General features: G+C 32.4%; 1 long non-coding RNA gene across 2 annotated transcripts; it reads left to right on the top strand.

Annotated features, from left to right (window-relative positions):
• The first annotated feature begins 2,976 nt into the window (after positions 1-2,976).
• Positions 2,977-3,707, top strand: LOC125495966 (uncharacterized). Of its 2 annotated transcripts, none has more exons than XR_008968702.1 (2): positions 2,977-3,228; positions 3,329-3,707. It is a non-coding gene; the product is annotated as an uncharacterized LOC125495966 (long non-coding RNA). The 2 variants fall into 2 exon arrangements; XR_008968703.1 differs by having other exon boundaries at positions 3,323-3,707.
• Positions 3,708-5,954: the final 2,247 nt, after the last annotated feature.

Genomic DNA, 5,954 nt, shown 5'->3' with positions numbered 1-5,954 from the left:
ACTTTGACGGTAACACTTTTTCATAGGTAACACTTTGACGGTAACACTTTTTCATATGTAATATTTTAAGATAACACTTTTTCTATAGGTAACATTTCAACCCTTCAAGGTAACACTTTTTGATATGTAACACTTCAAGGTAACACTTTTTGATAGGTAGCATTTTAGTTTTAGAGGGTAACACTTTTTTTTATAAGAAACACATCTGGTCTTTTACTTAAAGTACGTTTTAGGATATTACATGGTTATTTAATATCTATACTAGCACTTATAGTTTTTTTGAGTTACCTTTACAAAATATTAATTGTCCAAAACCCTTTTTTTAAAATCGCAATTGGGTCCGAAAATAATTTTACCCTCACTAATTTAATTAATTTACTTTAAAGGTTCTTAATTGTATGAGAAATACAAATCCCAAAATCTCTTACATCGTTTATTGGAGTTTGGAGACAAGAGCTGCACAAGTTGCATAATAACAGGTATGAAAGATGATGGTGTTAAATGAGAATTGAGAAAAATAGTTAGAACACTCGTTCTCTATCTCTCTTGTATCACCGAACTTATAATTATAGCTGCCTCATTTAAGAAGCCCAAAGTACCTAAACAAAAACCCTTTTTTCCTTTTCAGGTAAGTTTTTTAACCCATAATTTTAATTATACACTGAATTAGTAAAAAAACCCTATTAACAATTAAACTTAAAATCTATCAAAATTAATTACCAAGTACTACCACCACCAACCACCACCATACATACATTCTCTGTCTTCTCACTATCGATTTGTTTCTCTCTCTTCTTTCTAGTTCCTTCCACCGCCGGCAATTTCCCCTCACCATCGCGTCACTTTCACCACCGGTCCACCTACTCTCTCACACCGCCTCTCTAACTCCAAGCTCAAAATTCGACAGCGAAGTGAGAGAAATCAACGAGGCTACTAGTATATCAGGTTCGACTTCAATTTCGTTGGTTTATATTTCGATTTCATGGGTTTGGGGTTCGATTTTCTAGATTTGGACTTCGATACCGTGGATTTGGGGTTCAAAGTTTTAGGTTTGGGGTTGAATTCATGGGTTTGGGTTGGAATTTTAGGGTTTGGGTTTGAAAATCTGGGTTAGGAGTTCGAATTTCATGGCTTTGAGGTTCAAAAATCTGGATTACGAGTTCGAATTTCATGGCTTTAGTATTTGATATCGTGGGTTTGGCTTTGATTTCGTCGTGGGTTGTTTGTTTTTGGAGAAGTTGTTCGATTACTATATAACTGGTATTATTCAGAACTTCAACTTCTTAATTTCAATTTCTTCTGCAAGATTTCTAATTCTTGTTCTAGTATCGTGTATTGTAATTCCAATGCTCTTGTAAATTATAATCTGCTGAAGAGTTGGCACCACGATTAGAAACTATATTGCAACACTAGCACAGTGCACCACCACAGAAACAACCGCCATCCACCAGTGGTGATTTTTCGTCTTCTAACCTATTCTCCGATTTTTGAAATCAGGTAAGCCCTTAACCTTAACTTAATTTTGACCTAATTTTAATTGATTGTTTTTTATTAACTGATTGCTTTAATTGGTTATATTCTTATTCAATTTTATCAATTTTACCTCTATAATTTTTGATTTGTTATGTATACTAATTGTTTGTATTGTTAATTGTTGGTGTACTTTGTCAAGTTTAACTCTTGTTGGTGATAGATTATGAAATAAATAATCGTAAATATTATGTATTGACTTTGTATCAGTAAGTACCTAAGTTATAGTGATAGTGGGGTTCTGATCCTAAAAAACACAATGCAATCGAATAAACCCAAAAGAGAAAAGATTTATCATAATTGAGAAGTCTGCATAGTCCAAACTCCATAAGAGGTGCTCTCAGTTACCACAGAGCAAATTACCAAAAATATTTCTTTCATGGGTCGTGGCGTACTACTTGTTTCTTCTTGAAAATCAAGAACTAGAACTTGACCATGAATTATATATTATCTTCATATAATTGATGACTTTTGTAGAGGAAGAACAATTCTTTGCTAAGATTCTTGATAGAGTTACAAATGCAAGCTCAAATTTTTACAATTTTGTAGCTAATGCATGGCTGATTCTTAATAGAGTTTCTGTCACTGTTCTCGTAACAACAGCCTTATATATGGTTTTGCTTCCTATTTGAACTTTTAGCTCTTGCTAGAGGCATTTTTTTTTTCACTTTTGTTTGTATTTCTTCTTTTTTTGGGAGAATAAACTGGTGGAGATGATCATTGCTATTTATTTTTTTTCTAATTATTAGGATCATCCTAAATCCTTAAACAACTACTAATGCGGGGTTTATTGGAATGACACTATTATATTGTCTATATTTAAATATTTCTATGGTTTTTACTGTTGAAAATCAGTGCATCTTAGCAAATTTATCATTTGTAGTATATACCATTGAAGCTCCAAAAATCACTGAGACTCCTTCCCTCGAGAGTACTGGCCGGTGGTTGGTAAACTGGAGATACGTAATCTACAAGTAGCTTTAATGTAGTTGGATTCACATCATATCAATATATAGACGAATCTGAATTATACCAACCAATTGGTGCCTCCAGATAATATATTTTCTAGATACACTTTTATTATTAGCTCCACTGTCCACAATGACCATGTTACCCATTAGTTGCTTTTTCTCATAAGTTAGCTTGATAGGTGGCTTAGTGTATGGATGTACTATAGATTGTTGTGCTTGTCTCGCATCAATTTGAAATGAATGCAGCAACTAGCAGCTAGCAACAAGCAATTTTATTTAATGAACTCAAGTGAAACCAGAACAGGGATAGAGACAAAGAAATATCTGATTTATATAGAATCCAATTTATCATTGCCTGAATTTTTGATGAATCTGAACTAACGTTTACAAATAAGCTTTTAGCACATACATAATTTTATGATGTAATTAATAGTAGGATCTAAATTCTGTTATGATTGTATGTAATTATTCAGAAATGAGATACGAAAGATGTAAAAGTAGTTGTATGAGTAGTTTGATAGTGATATACTTTGTGCTCCTTTTTTTAGATTCCCTACTCTCTTTTTTTGTGGTGAACATTGTATAACCCTTATTGCAATATTTTTTGTTTCTTAAGACACTCTTGGAGTAACCTTCAATTTCTTAGCCACACAAAGGATTTGTTTTCCCTGCTGCCAATTTCATTTCAACGTTAACTGAAAATAAATCTCTTCACTATCCACTGAAGGTAATGTTCAGTCTTTGAGCATCATATGCTCATCGAGAAAGGTTGATATTCAGTTGTGAATTACTATTTAATTAACTTGGTAAATTCTTTGTAGTTGTAGTTTTCAGTTTTATAGATTTCAGCACAAAATTCCTGCCATGCTTAAAGATAGTGGAAGTATCTCTCAAACACCAATAGCAAGTCTAGTGAAGATACATCATCCAAGCTCGAAAACGGAACATGTAGAGCAGGATTTGCAAGGGAAATTCAAATTGAGGCCGCTAGGAAAATGCATGCATATGGCGAGATGATGGAAGATGGAGAAGAGATATACGACTATTAGATCTAGTTTTAGATTATCATGACTATGTTACTTGTTGGATGATTTAGATTTTGTATTGAGCATAATAGTATTTTTCATTAGTTTATCTATGAAAATAGCACAAATAAGTGTATAAAATTATATCATTATTATAATATAATTGCCAATTTATTTATCACTTTTGCATTTTCATATTAGTATTTTATTTTCAATGTAGCTATATATCTTAATGATGAAAAGTGTTACTTAATTACCCACAAGGTGCTACAAGAGATGCCAAAAAGTGTTACCTAATACGCAGGACATGTTACATTAGATGATAAAAAGTGATACGTAATGTTGAATAAAGTGTTACTACATATTAATGGTAACACTATAAGATGATACTAATGATATAAAAAGTGTTACATAAAAGTTTTGGGTAACACTTTAAAAGTGTAACAATAGGTATTAATAGTGTTACATAAACCAATTTAAAGTAACATTTGTTGAAGTGTTACTATAGGCTTTTAAAAGTGTTACCTAAAAGTATAGGTAACACGGGCAGATGTAACACCCAAAAAAGTGTTACATATTATCTAATGTAACACTTTTAGCACTTTAAGTAACACTTTTTGGGTGTTACTTAATGTCAATTATGTAGTAGTGTGATATAACTCTAAAGAACTATTGTTATAACTCTAATGGTAATTGCTATGACTCTAAAGAGATACTCTAGCTTGTAACTATAATTAGTATTTGCTATAACTCTGAAGTTATGTTCCTATAACTCTAATTAGGAATTGTTGTAACTCTAAACAAATGTTCCTATAACTATAGTTAATAACTGTTGTTACTCTAAAGAAATGTGTATATGTTCATAATACTTGATCCTCATATTTAAACTCCAAAGGCATCATGTAGATTTTATGAGATTGGAGTAAGAACGTAAAGTGTGTTCTTGCTTCTTACCCTTTTGGGTAAAAAGAATAAAATTTTGATTGATTTTGAAGGATGTAGTCTGCAAAAGTAAAAATCCACAAACATGCCACAACCTTTGTCAGATTGTTCATCGATACTATGCCTTTAGAGAGCCCGACGAAATCGGCGAACACGAGAAGTTCATTTCCGGTGAAAACTGAAGAAGATAAGAGAAGTTATGGCACTGAATATGTGGTGATTGACCGAATTTCTTTATGCAAACTTTGTTGAAATGAAGAAGAAGAGGGTGATGCGTGGAGGAGAGAGAAAATATGGCACGTTGATTAAATAAAATCTGATAGTTGTGGTTCTTTCTCATTTCTCATCTAAAATGTTTTCTCACCTGATCTTGCCTCTCTCTCTCTCTCTCTCTATATATATATATTATATATATAATATATATATATAGGGGTAGAATCCACTGAAAACAACTCTTAATCTGAAAACTGAAAACAAGGGTAACTTTTAACACTTTTAGGGTAACTTTTAGCACTTTTAGGATAACTTTTACCAGTTTTGGGGTAACTTTATTATATTAAGGGTAGTTCTATATATTTCAAGGATAACTTTATTTATTATAAGAGTAACTATTGCCACTTGTAGTGTAACTTTTACCATTTTTAGGATAACTTTTAGCTTTTAGGGTAATTATATATATATTTCATGGGTAACTTTAAGTACTTTTAGGGTAACTTTATATGCTATAAGAGTAACTTCTTCCCCATCTAAGATAACGGATAACCATATATATTTCAAGGAGAATCGGTTTTTGGATCTCCAGAAGGAAAACCACATCATTAAACAATCAGACCTTCAAAATTATCATTCTCAGCGATCATAACATAGTTGAAGCAAAATAATAATGTTCTAATTGAATTTCAAAATACAAAATCAACAGTAAATAAAAAGGTTTAATTGCGATTAGAATGGAGAATGTGAAGTAGATGATGTGATTCTAAGGAATTGGAGGAGAGAGATTAAGGTTTAAAATTGAGGAATTGGAGATTGGAGAGGAGAGAGAAAGTGTTTAAAGAACCCCACATCTTATCTTAATACTGCCTCCAAACATTTCTCTCTCAATGCTCCTGCTTGCCTTTCACCAGAGACCAGAGTACATCCAACACGCAATTTCTACAAATTTTATAAACCCATCATTATGAAAAAAAAACAATCAAAATTTGCCAAAATTCTTTTATACTACAATTTCCAACCCCACATTTATAAAGATGAAATATTATTAGTGATGGAGATGTTGTCGGAATTGAAGGTGCAAGGAAGGTGAATCCATGGCGGCGACGCCATTGTTGACTGAGGTTGAGTTAACCGAAGAGGTCGAAGCCTTCAGCTTGGAGAGCGAAAATGGCAGATTCTGTGGTTGAAGATGAAGAAATTACTCAAACACTTACTGAAATTTCGAAGAATGGGGAGTAAGAGAAAGAAAATCAGGTGGGAGGAATGAAGCGTA

This window comes from Beta vulgaris, chromosome 3 (assembly GCF_026745355.1).
Source record: "Beta vulgaris subsp. vulgaris cultivar EL10 chromosome 3, EL10.2, whole genome shotgun sequence".
Lineage (NCBI taxonomy): Eukaryota > Viridiplantae > Streptophyta > Magnoliopsida > Caryophyllales > Amaranthaceae > Beta > Beta vulgaris.
Note: the sequence above shows the minus strand (reverse complement) of the source record. Positions and strands in the feature narration are given on the sequence as shown.